We start from the raw sequence: 14,411 nt of genomic DNA, 5'->3' as shown, positions 1-14,411 counted from the left end.
ATTATTTTTAATACCTAATTTTTGAAAAAGTTCTTTGAGAATTTTTAAATATCTATTCGATATCAATTCAATTGCCAAGAATTTTATATATTTATGAAAATAATTATTGAATTCTTACAAATTTTTTCGACGAATTTAATAAAAATTTTTGAAAAATAATTAAAATTTTTTTTACCGATTTTTTATTAAAATTGCATTGAAAATAATTGAGTTCAATGAAAAATATTAAAATATTTGAAATTAAAAACTTGAAATAATTAAAAAAAAAATTCAATTAAACTGTTCCAAAAAAATTAATTCTACAGAATTGTTAGTTAAAAGTCTGAAAACTTCTAATTTTCAAATATTTTAATTTAAAAACCTTTTCAAAATTCAATTATTTCTAAAAATTCATAATATAATGCTTTAAATATTCAATTATTATATAAAATTTTACACGAAATTAATTTTGAAATAAATTATTAATAGAAAATTCTACGAGAATCCATTTATTTAAATACAAAAATAAATAATTTATTGAATGAATGTTGAATGTTTCTTAAAATTGGATTTTTATGAAAAATTTTATTAATAACTTTTGAAAATAATAATTAATTTCTCTTGAGGAATTGAATTAAAATTTTACAGAAATTTATTGAATTAAAGAATTTCATCACAATTTTTAAAAATAGTTGAAAACTTTTGACGAGTTATATTAAAATTTTTAAAAATCAATTGAATTCATGAGAAAAATTTAAATAATAATTTATGGAAATAATTACATTCATGCGAAGAATTTTATTAAATTTTGTTTAATTAATTGAAAGTTTGACAAGAATTTTATAAAAATTTTTATAAATAATTGACTTTTTAAGAAGAATTTCGCTACCTATTTATAAAAGTAACTTAATTCTTGACGAGAATTTTTCAAATATTTTCATAATAATTTAAATTCTGTTTTCGTAGAAATGTATCAAAAAATTTTTTGCAATAATTAAATTTTGTAATAAATTTTATGAAAATAGTAAATATTAAAAATAATTCAATAGCGAAAAACTTTTGGAAATAATTGAAAGTTTTTAAAGAATTTTATTTAAATTTTTGATAAAAAATTTTGCTACATACCTATTTATTAAAAAAAATTGAATTCTTGACGAGATATTCGTTAAAATTTTTGAAAATAATTGAATTTCTACAAAGAATTTTATTACTTTTGAAAATAATTGAATTCTTTTTTTCTTTTCCTGGTAAAGGCAAAATTAAAATCTAATAGCGAAAAGAAAAGAAAATTCGCAGTGATTTGTAAATATTTAATATTGATACGAAATTTACAGCGTGAATATTTTTTTGTGCCAGGAAGTTAAACTATATTAAACAAAAAATATTCTACAATATTTTTTGTTACCGGGAAAAAATAAATCCCACTGGCTAAAAGCTTAAAATAAAAGAAAGGAAATGCTTAAAAACACAAATAGAAAAATAAAAAGAAAACAAAAATCATAAAGAAAAAGAAAAACTTTAAAATGATAAACGTAAATAATTAATAAATACGCGAATAGAAAAATTTTAATTTTTCTTTATGAATTAAAGAAATAATTATTCTGATTAGGGAAAACGAATGTTAAAGAAAAAAAGTTTTCTTTTTAAACATAAAAAAAAAGTTTTTCAAGGTAAAACGAAGTCCTCTCAAAATTTCACGTTTAATTTTCAATTTACTTTTCAGGGAAGTAATTAATTTTCATTACTTTTTGAAATCTTATTCAAAGCATATTTTTTGTTTGCGTGAATATTTTTCTTTAAGGAATTTCTTTGAGAAAAAAGACCAAGAGAAATATTTCTTTTCTGTTAATAATAACGAACCTTACGAGAATAAAAAAAAGGAGGAAATATAATTATTTTAGTAAAATTGCTGGCCTATTGTGTCTCTAACGTTGAAAGATGGTTCGCTAAACTGAACCATTTTCGCCCCCTCCCCAATTTTTCTCTCTTTTTTATTTTTGCCCCTTTATTACTTAGAAAAGGCATTCATCTTCTCCAAATAAAGCCTTCTTGGTATAATACGATCGCATTAAAAGCTCTTCTATTGAACAAAATACTTAGGGCGAGATTTTAATGATGACTTATTGGGATTATCACGTTAAAATTTCCCTGCATTATGGGAGTAAATATATATAAAGAGAGAGAGTAATATTTTTTAATGAATATTCCCGCCTACTTGTACAAAGATTTCAATATAAAAATAAATATATATGTATTTTATTTATGTACTCTTTAAACGAGAAAAATGTAGTTCGTCGACACACGAAAACATTTTCAAATAAAATTCTCTGAATACTCTCCCTTTTTTTCTCTCTGCAACTCTCTCTCTCTCTCTCTATTTCTCTCTTTCTCTCTTTCTCTAAAAAAGAAATATTTTAAATGAACAAGAATTTTTTTTTATTTAAATTAGTCTGCTACCGTTTGATAGTGAAAAGAGAGGAAAAAAGAATTTCAAATTCGCTCACACAAAAAAAGAGAATTTTTCTCTATTGATAAAATATTGTTTCAAGAAAAAATTTCTTTGTAGAAGACAAAAAAAGTGATAATTAATTAATAGGGTTGAGACTGGTCATTAGGGAATTTTATCAAAAGCATTAAAAATCCTAAAATTATTGCACAAAAATTATTCAATAATTTTCAAAAATAATAAAATTTTTCGAAGGAATTTAATTATTTTCAAATATTTTAATAAAATGCTTTCCAAGAATTTTTCCAAAATAATAATATTCAATTATTTTCAATTTTAATAAAATTTCTTGAATGATCATTTTAATGAAATTCCACTCGAACGAAATTCAATTATTATCAAAACATTTAATAAAATTCTTGCAAAGAATTCAATTATTTTGAGAAATAAGAACATTTTTCGCACGAATTTTTTTTTCCAATGCAATTTTAATAAAATTTCTAGGACCAATTCAGTTATTTCAATAAAATGCTTCCCAAAAATTCAATTATTATTTTCTAAAATAAAAAAATTCAATTACTTTCAATTTTATTAAAATGTCTTGAATGAATTCAATTATTTTTAATCATTTTAATGAAATTCCTTTCAAAGCAATTCAATTATTATCAAACAGGTTTATAATATTCTTCATAAAAATTTAATTATTTTAAGAAATCATAAACTTTTTGTCAGACATTTAATTATTATGAAAACATTTAATAAAATTCTTTTTAAACATTCAATTATTTTGAGATACAAAAAAAATTTTTCGCAGGAATTTTTTTTTCAATGTGATTTTAATAAAATTTCTTGTAACAATTCATTTATTTTAATAAAATACTTCCTAAGAATTTTTCCAAAATAATAAACTTCAATTATTTTCAATTTTAAAAAAATTTATAGAATGAATTCAACAATTTTCAATTTTAATAAAATTTATTGAATGAATTCAATTATTTTCAATTTTAATAAAATTTATTGAATGATGATTTTAATGAAATTCCACTCCAAAGAAATTCAATTATCATCTAAACGTTTAATAAGATTCTTCCTAAGAATTCAATTATTTTGAGAAATCATAAAATTTTTGTCAGACAATGAATTGTATTCAAAAATTTTAATAAAATTCTGTATAAGAATTGAATTATTTTCAAAAATAATAAAAAATTTTGCTAGAATTTGATTTTTCAATACAATTTTGTTAAAATTTTTTGGACCAATGAAATGATTTTAAAAATTTTAATAAATTCCTTCTAGAAACTGTACTTATTATGAAAAAATTATCTAAAATTCATAGCTACACCTTAATTACTTTCATAAACAATATAATTTTTTCACGAATTCAATTATTTTCAAAAATAATCAAATTCTTCGTAGAAATTTATTTATTTTCAATTTAAATAAATGTCTTGAATGAATTCGATTTTTTTAAAAATAATTTTAATGATATTCCTTTCGTAACTATTCAATTATTGTCATAAAATTTTATAAAATTCTTCCTAAGAATTCAATTATTTTGAGAAATAATAAAATACTTTGTAGGAATTTATTTGTTCAATGCAATTTTAATCAAATTTCTTAGACCAATTCAATTATTTTGAAAATTTTAATTTTCTTTTGGAAAAATAAATTATTACGAAAACATTTATTAAAATTCATAGCTAGACGATAATTATTTTCATAACGAATGAATTCAATTTTTTTTTTAAATTTTATTTGAATTCCTTTCAAAACATTATTATCAAAACATTTTATAATATTCTTCCTAAAAATTCAATTATTTTGAGAAATCATAAAATTTTTGTCAGACATTCAATTGTATTATAAAAATTTTAAAAAAATTCTGTATAAGAATTGAATTATTTTTAAAAATAATAAAATATTTTGCTAAAATTTGTTTTTTCAATACAATATTGATAAAATTTCTTGGACTAACTAAATGATTTTAAAAATTTTAATAAATTCCTTCTAGAAACTGTACTTATTATGAAAAAATTATCTAAAATTCATAGCTACACCTTAATTACTTTCATAAACAATATAATTTTTTCACGAATTCAATTATTTTCAAAAATAATCAAATTCTTCGTTAAAATTCAATTATTTTCAATTTTAATAAATGTCTTGAATGAATTCGATTATTTTTAATAATTTTAATGAAATTCCTTTCGAAACTATTCAATTATATTATCATAACATTTTATAAAATTCTTCCGAAGAATTTAATTATTTTGAGAAATAATAAAATATTTTGTAGGAATTTATTTTTGTTCAATGTAATTTTAATCAAATTTCTTAAACCAATTTAAATTATATTGAAAATTTTAATTTTCTTTTGGAAAAATAAATTATTACGAAAACATTTATTAAAATTCATAGCTAGACGATAATTATTTTCATAACGAATGAATTCAATTTTTTTTTTTTTTGAAATTGTATTTGAATTCCTTTGAAAACAGTTCAATTGTTATCAAAACATTTTATAATATTCTTCCTAAAAATTCAATTATTTTGCGAAATAAATAAATAAATAAATCCAATTATATTTAAAAATTTTAATATACAATTCTGTAAGAATTGAATTATTTTCAAAAATAATAAAATATTTTGCTAGAATATTTATATTTTTTCTTAGAATTAAAAAGAGCAGTAGCTAATAAAAAAATATTATTAAGGCAACACAATTATTTTCTATGTGAAATTTTTCGTTTTTCCTTCTATTTTTCTTTATATAAATAAATAATCTGTTGTGAGATTGTAATTGGACGTGAAACATTTTCTTTGTATTGAGAAAAGAAATAAAAGAAATAAATAATAATTCGAACAGCGGGTAAAATATTGTATTAAATAAATATTTTTTTTTGTATGCCCGTAATCACTAAATAAATAATAGTAGAAGCAAAATTAGAAATAAAAATATAAATAAAGTAAAAAGAAATAAATTGTAATAATAAAAGAATAAAAAGAATATAAAGAAAATAATAATAATAATCGAGAGATTCTTTGTAAAAGTATATGAAAATATTTTTATATTTAAACAAAGATGCATAAATTATTTTTTACTTTATTTATTGTGAATTAATAATTAATGGCACTAAATTATAATTATTTAGTGAATATAATAATTTATTTAATAATTTATTTTTCATTTGAGAAAAAAAACCCTCTTTTGTTGAAACTATGAAAATATTTTTGTAATTAAAAAAGAAGCAGGTGAATTTACATATAAAGTTGAGGGTGAAAAAAAAAAGAATTTACTTTTATGAAAGAAAATTATGAGCGAACGCGGCGGAATTTTGTTATATTCAAAAGAAAAAAGTTGTTCTACCAACTAAAAATATCATCAAGTAATTTGTAGTCTTATAGTTAGTTTGAAATCCTATTTCTCTACACTGTGTATGCTAATTAAGTAATTAGCGCGCCAGGCACTGTTGAAAAGGACATTGTTGGGGTGAAGCTTTCTCTCTCTCTCTCTCTCTCTCTCTTGATGTAATTTTTGCGACAAGTAAATAAGGGCTGCAGCGGTTTTGGTCCCTGTAATTCAACAGCAGCCCTCAAATCTGCCCTTTACTCGATTGCCCAATGTTGCCTGCGCATTTCACGCACCCATTACTTTCTCTCTCTCTCTCTCCTCCCATTTATAGTATATGAGTCACACAAATTCATTCAATCACTATACAAGTGTAAATGTAATTCACTGAATTCATATACGAATACGACATACGAATATTGTGGGGTTGGCGAATGATGATACTTTTTGGAAAATGAGCAAATCACAAAGAATCGATTATATCTGTACGTATATGTACCATAGTTCGTTGAATAAAATTATCGTAAATCGAATGATTTTAATCAAATTTTCAAAATTATGAGTGCACGATATTTATGTGCATTTTTCACCAGTTGGGAGTATAGATCATTTTTATGTAGTTTCGCTTGAGTGTTTCAATTTATTGCGTTGAATTTATCAAGCTTTTTTTTAACTATAATAATAATTGAGTTAAAACTTGACAATTTTTCCTTTTTGTTATTTGTTATTTTATTTTTTTGTCGATTCAGGGAAAAGTCAGGAAAACAAGGGAAGAGTCAGGGATTTTTTTTAAAAGTACTGGAAAAAATGAAATATTTAGAATTAAAAAAATTAAAAAAACTATCTTTTTTGGAATTTTCGATTAAAATTTTTTAAAATTCAAATTCTCTAAAACTTCAATTCGAAACTATTTTAAAATTCAACTATTTTTAAAAACTGTAAACGCAACTCTAGTAAAATTAAATTATTTTTGTAATTTTTAAAGTAAAATTATCAAATAATTATAAGTAAAATTATTAATTTCCAGTTGAAATTTTCAAAAAACTTCAAATTTTTAAACTTTTGAAATTAATAATTATAAAACGTGCTGCCGCAACTTTTGTAAAATTATATTCAAGATTTCATCAATTCAATTATTTTCTATAATTTCTTACTAAAATTCTTTTCTGTATCAAATTATTACCTATTTTAACCAATTTTTGCGAAAGTTCTTTAAAAATTCAATTATTCAAAGAAAAAAAGTTCTTCTAGGAAGAATTTGATTATTTTCGAAAATAATTGAATTCTTGAGAAAAATTATATTCGTTATGAAAATAATTAACCTCTAGTTATAAATTTTAGTAAATTTTTTCATAATCAGTGAAGTTTCTAGAAGAAATTTATTAAAATTTTTAAAATCATTTAATTGGTCCAAGAAATTTTATCAAAATTGTATTGAAAAAACAAATTTTAGCAAAATAATTTATTATTTTTGAAAATAATTCAATTCTTATACAGAATTTTACATTAAAATTTTTAAATATAATTGAATTTCTGACAAAAATTTTATGATTTCGCAAAATAATAGAATTTTTAGGAAGAATATTATAAAATGTTTTGATAATAATTGAACTGTTTTAAAAGGAATTCAAATACAGTTTTAAAAAATAATTAAATTCATTCGTTATGAAAATAATTATCGTCTAGCTATGAATTTTAATAAATGTTTTCGTAATAATTTATTTTTCCAAAAGAAAATTAAAATTTTCAATATAATTTGAATTGGTTTAAGAAATTTGATTAAAATTACATTGAACAAAAATAAATTCCTACAAAATATTTTATTATTTCTCAAAATAATTGAATTCTTAGAAAGAATTTTATAAAATGTTATGATAATATAATTGAATAGTTCCGAAAGGAATTTCATTAAAATTATTTTAAAAAATCAAATTCATTAAAGGCATTTATTAAAATTGAAAATAATTAAGTTTCTACAAAGAATTTGATAATTTTTGAAAATAATTGAATTTGTGAAAAAATTATATTGTTTATGAAAGTAATTAACGTGTAGCTATGAATTTTAATCAATTTTTTCGAAATAATTGAATTTTGTAGAACAAAATTATTAAAATTTTTAAAATCATTTCATTGGTCCAAGAAATTTTAACAAAATTGTATTGAAAAATCAAATTCTAGCAAAATGTTTTATTATTTTTTAAAATAATTCAATTCTTATACAGAATTTTATTAAAATTTTTGAATACAATTGAATGTCTGACAAAAATTTTATGATTTCTCAAAATAATTGAATTTTTAGGAAGAATATTATAAAATGTTTTGATAATAATGTTTCGAAAGGAATTCAAATAAAATTTTAAAAAATTATTGAATTCATTTGTTATAAAAATAATTATCGTCTAGCTATGAATTTTAATAAATTTTTTCGTAATAACTGATTTTTCCAAAAGAAATTTATTAAAATTCTCAAAATAATTGAATTGGTCTAAGAAATTTGATTAAAATTGCATTGAACAAATAAATTCATACAAAATATTTTATTATTTCTCAAAATAATTGAATTCTTAGGAAGAATTTTATTAAATGTTTTGATAGTAATTGAATAGTTTCGAAAGGAATTTCATTAAAATTATTAAAAAAAATCGAATTTATTTAAGACATTTATTAAAATTGAAAATAATTGAATTTTAACGAAGAATTTGATTATTTTTAAAAATAATTGAATTCGTGAAAAAATTATATTGTTTATGAAAGTAATTAACCTTTAGCTATGAATTTTAGTCAATTCTTTCATAATAAGTGAAGTTTCTAGAACGAATTTATTAAAATTTTTAAAATCAATTAGTTAGTCCAAGAAATTTTATCAAAATTGTATTGAAAAAACAAATTTTAGCAAAATATTTTATTATTTTTGAAAATAATTCAATTCTTATACAGAATTTTATAAAAAATTTTGAATATAATTGAATGTCTGCCAAAAATTTTATGATTTTTTAAAATAATTAAATTTTTATAAAGAATATTATAAACTGTTTTGATAATAATTGAATTGCTTTGAAAGGAACTTCATTAAAATGATTAAAAATAATTGAATTCATTCAAGACATTTTAATAAAATTGAAAGTAATTGAATTTTATTATTTTGGAAAATAATAATTGAATTCTTGGGAAGCATTTTATTAAAATAACTGAATTGGTCCTTGAAATTTTATTTATATTACATTGAAAAAAAAAAATTCGTGCGAAAAATGTTCTTATTTCTCTAAATAATTGAATTCTTAGGAAGAATCTTATTAAATGTTTTGATAATAATTGAATTTCTTTGGAGTGGAATTTCATTAAAATGATTATTTGAGAAATTTTATTAAAATTAAAAATAATTGCATTTATTCAAGAAATTTTATTAAAATTGAAAATAATTGAATTCATTTAATAAATTTTTTTAAAATTGAAAATAATTGAATTTTATTATTTTGGAAAAATTCTTAAGAAGCAATTTATTAAAATAATTAAATTGGTCCAAGAAATTTTATTAAAATTACATTGAAAAAAAAAGTTTCTTATTTCTCAAAACTGGTCATTTAAGAAAATTAATTAAAATTGAAAATAATTGAATTCATTCAAGAAATTTTATTAAAATTGAAAATACATGAATTTTATTATTTTGGAATAATTCCTGGGAATCATTTTATTAAAATACTCGAAGATAATTGAATTCCGGCGAAAAATTTTATTATTTTTGAAAATTATTGAATTCTGTCAGTAAATTTATCCTACAATTAAAAAAAAAAAATTTTTTTTGGAATTAAATTATAATTGTATTGTAAACATGTGAAATATTATAAATAATCAAAATTTAGTTAAATTATTATTTCCCTAGGTATTAATATCGTGACAATAGATAAAAAAAATTAAAGTATAGAAAATAATAAGATTGAAATTGAAACAATTATTTTGGCTGTCAATAAAAAAATTAATGTTTAATAGTAAAATAAATGATCCACTAATGAGTAATTTTGACAAAATAATTAAATTTCAAAAAGAGAATATGTATACATTTTCAGTGAAAGGCAAATTAACCTTTGAATTCGTTAAATTCAAAGCGAGAAGTCCGTCACTAATATGCAAATTAGTGAAAATTTTAGTATATATGTTTAAATTTTCGGAAGAGAGCGTGTCACTTATTCTTGATATAATTAATTAATTTCACAATTAATGTTTAATAAAGTCTTCTATTTTTTTCATCACTCTCGCACGGATGCGGGAAATTTTAATTATGTCGTAAATATTCAGCAATTTTTTCTTTTTTTTTTTTACTGTACCGCCTCAAAGAGATAGAAATTGGATTAAAAGTTCTTTTTTTTAAACTTTTTTTAAACAGGAAAATAAAATTGTGATAACGTTCATATAAAGAGTTCATATAAAATGTGTAGGAGAGAGAGAGAGAAGAGAGTCTTGTCGCATCGAGAAAACTCACTTTTGATTAAAAATTAAAAAACTTGTGAGGAACATATTAAAAAGTGTCCTAGGTTCATCACTTGGTGAATAAAAATAGAGAGAGAGAGAGAGAGGGAGAGAAAAGGCGACGACGAAATGTTCCATAAATTGTGCTTGTCGGCCTTGGTGTGGTGAGGAAAAAAAAAATTTTTTTTTCTCTCTCTCTTTTTTTTCTAGCCGAGACCCGTATTGTCCTTTCATAACCCCGTAAAGTTTAATGGAGTATCATCGTTCTTGAGTTCTTTGACGCACAGATTTGTTACTTCCCGCAAAGGGGACGCCCTCTCTCACGTGTTTTATCCGCAAGCGTCGCGTCATACCTGCTGCAGTGCATGTGAATATTTAAACTTTCTTCTTGCTTTGGGGGTTCATGTTTCAAGAAACTTTTATCTCGCATGAAAACAAGATGACAATAATATTTCTTAATACACAAGTGTCGCTAACGTGCTTTGTGTGTCGAGACTCGAAAATTGCACAAGGGACAATTCTTAACTTTTTTTTTTTTTGTCTGTGGAATTTTGTATTATGATGATAAAAAAGAAAAGAGATGAAAACAACAACAAAAAAAAGAAAGAAAAGAAAATCGCGTCTAGCTTTTGTGCGAATACAATTCCCTCTAGTCTGGTATTTGTAGTAATCAGGTGAAATTAAATATCCCTTGGGAGAAGAGAGAATAGAAATTTTTATTTTTATTTATTCTGTAAACAGGTGTATTATTAAGAAGATAGAAAATCTTTTTATGAAAGAAATATTCAATTTTCTTTTGGATAAGAATTATTATTACTGGCTATTAAATTTTATAATTAATTTGTAATTTAATAACTGATTCTATTAACTCATGATTAATTTTACTAACTCATCATTCAAAATTAAAAATAATAAATTATTTATGCAAAGTAAATAATTGAATATAATAAATAATTTTGTAATATTTATAATACTGTTAATAAGTATATAATTTATTATTAAAAAGAATTAAATTTTTATAGTAATTTAATTAAAATCGAATTAAAAATAATTGAATTCTGAAGGTGAATTTATTAAAATTTTTGAAAATAATTGAAAATTTTCAATGATCCGAAAGTTCTGAACGTTCAAATGAACGAAATTTATTTTCTTCTTCTTCAAATTAAATTTTTATTATAATATTTTGTGTCACTGTGAATAAAATTAATTATAAAGATTCTAAATATAATATTTATGTTTTAAATTTTTATTGCAATCAGTAATTTATAAAATTATTTCTCCTAATAAATGAATGTTTCAGAAGAATTTTATTAAAAATTCTGATAATAATTGAATTGTTTTGAAAGGAATTCTACTAAATATTTTTAAAATAATTGAATTCAATCAATAAATATTTATTAAAATTAAAAATAATTGAATTTTTGTACGGAATTCGACTATATTTGAAAATAATTGAATTCTTGAGAGAAATTAAAAGTTTTGAATATAATTGAATTTTTGCAAAAATATTTATTATTTCTCAAAATAAATGAATTTTTAGAAACCATTTTCTAATAAATTTTTTGATAATAATTTAATTGTTTTAAAAGGAATTCTACTAAAATGTTTAAAAATAATTACTAGGTATAAAAAATTATACTATTATAATTGAAGTAACACTGTAAATTTTATTAAAATTAAAAATAATTTAATTTCTGGGAGGAATTTGATTATGAAAATGATTAACGTCTAGCTGAAACTTTAGTGATTAAATTGTTTTGAAAGGAATTTCATTAAAATGTAAAAAAAATTGTTGAATTCATTCAAAAAGTTTCACTAAAATTGAAAATAATTGAATTTATTCAAATAATTTTATGAAAATTTCATAAATATTTTTGAATATAATTGAATTTCTTGTAAAAAATTTATGATTTTTTAAAGTAATTGTTTCCTTGAGAAAAATTTTAATAAAATGTTTTCATAATAATTGAATTATTTTCAAAGGAATTTAACTAAAACTTTTAAAAATAATTGAATTCACTCAAGAAGTTTTATTGAAATTGAAAATAATTGAATTTCTACGAGGAATTTGATTATTTTTGAAAATGATTTGAACTCTTGCGAAAAATTATATTAGTTATGAAAATAATTAACGTCTAGCTATGAATTTTAGTAAATTTTTTCGAAATAATTGAATTTTCTAGAAGAAATTTATTAAAATTTTCAAAATTATTGAATTGGTCAAAAAAATTTTATTAAAATTGCATAGAAAAAAAAATAAATTCCATCAAAATATTTTATTATTTTTGAAATAATTGAATTCTTAGGAAAAATTTTATTAAAATTTTTTATAGTAAAAAATCATTTTTTATTTTTTATTTAATTTTTATTTTTAATCATCAAAATGATAAAAAATTATTAAATCCATTCAAAAAGTTTCACTAAAATTGAAAAAAATTGAATTTCATTATGTTTGATAATAATTGAATTTCTTCGAAAAAATTTATTATTTTTCAAAGCAATTATTTTCTTGAAAAAAATTTTAATAACATTTCTTATAATAATTGAATTGTTTTGAAAGAAATTTTACTAAAACTTTAAAAAATAATTGAATTCATTCAAGAAATATTATTGAAGTTGAAAATAATTGAAATTCTACGAGGAATTCAATTATTTTTAAAAATAATTTAATTCTTAGTTAACATTACATTATAATTTTTAAAAATAATATATAATAATATATTATTATATACCTTCGGATTTCTGCGAAGAATTTTATTATTTCTCAAAATAATTTAATTCAATCAAGAAATTTTATTAGAATTGAAAATAATTAAATTTGATTGTTTTGAAAGTAATTGAATTCATTCAAGAAATTTTATTACAATTGAAAATAATTGAATTTCTGAAAGGAATTTGATTATTTTAGAAAATAATTAAATTCTTTCGAATAATTTTATTTAAAGTTCTGAAAATAATAAATAATAATTAATTAGTTAATAAGTGTATTTAAAAAATTTGTTAATCCGAAATTATTTAAAAATTGTGGACAATATTTGTAAATTAAAGAAATTTAATAATAATAGTAGCAATAATAATGGTAACAATAGTAATAGTAACAATAATAATAATAATAATAACAATAGTAATAATAACGTAATATTAATGCTTATTATAATAATTTTTATTTATTATACAATTATAATATTCGATTATCGTAAAATGTAATTTCAATTCTTCAACACAGTGACACTGAAAAAATGATGAAAATCAATTTTATGTTTCAGACGCTGTATCGTAAATCACTGCCTTCTTCCGGACAGGATCGACTCACACGAACGAATGTATAGGAATTGTTCTTTGACTCGCGAATCAAGGAAAAAAAGAAATTTTTTGAAACGGAGTTGTTGTTATATAAAGATATAAATATATATATATTAAAAATAAAAAAAATAAAAAAAAATAAATAGCACTCCGTAATATTTTTGAAAACATAAAATTAAATAAAAAAAACAAATAAAAAATACTTAACGAAACGTTTTTACATTAAAAACTTTTTTGCTACTAGCATTGATCACGAATTTTCAACATTCAAGCTTTTGTCAACATTTTTACAAATTACATTGTATAACAAAAAAAAAAACAAAAAATAAAAAAAAAATGATCTTACCAATGTTTCATATGGAGTATAACTTCGAAGGGAAAAAAAAATTATAAATATATAAAATGCTCGCATTTGATAAGCAGTTTGAAATTACTGGTGTTTTTTTTATTTATCATTATTAATACTTTTTTCTCGTTTTTTTTCTTTTTTTTTTTTTTTTTTGCTTCATTTAAACCAAGTACTTTTTCCCTGGGTATATAGGAGCTTTTCCCCTTGGATAGTAAACAACAACCGCCATTAATTTGAAGCCAGAAGATACTTTCGTAAATTTGCTCTGGAAACGGAAGCACGTATTCCGTCACGTTACAGATCAAGCACGAACCGAGGGATGTTTTCAAATATAAGACACGAAATTTCTTCACTGGACTTTTATTAATTACTTTTTTCGAAATTAACTTTCTAATTGCGTTTTTTTCTTGCGTCCCCGTAGGAAAAAAAGGAAATTTTTTTTTCTAATTTTCTTTTAATATTGCCTTACAAAAAAATATTTATTTGATTTAACAAAAATGATCTTTTATGACAATTTCTTT

The 14,411-nt window shown here is 20.3% G+C and overlaps 1 protein-coding gene across 1 annotated transcript in view; it reads left to right on the top strand.

Moving 5' to 3' along the window:
* LOC122510622 (toll-like receptor 6) overlaps nucleotides 1-13,913 on the top strand; it is a 38,508-nt gene extending 24,595 nt beyond the window's left edge. Inside the window, exon 2 of the mRNA XM_043625395.1 lies at nucleotides 13,505-13,913. The gene's annotated coding sequence lies outside the window, so the exon portion shown is untranslated. The remainder of the gene's footprint in view (nucleotides 1-13,504) is intronic.
* Nucleotides 13,914-14,411: the final 498 nt, after the last annotated feature.

Source organism: Leptopilina heterotoma, unplaced genomic scaffold (assembly GCF_015476425.1).
Source record: "Leptopilina heterotoma isolate Lh14 unplaced genomic scaffold, ASM1547642v1 Lhet_71, whole genome shotgun sequence".
Taxonomy (NCBI): Eukaryota; Metazoa; Arthropoda; class Insecta; order Hymenoptera; family Figitidae; genus Leptopilina; species Leptopilina heterotoma.
Note: the sequence above shows the minus strand (reverse complement) of the source record. Positions and strands in the feature narration are given on the sequence as shown.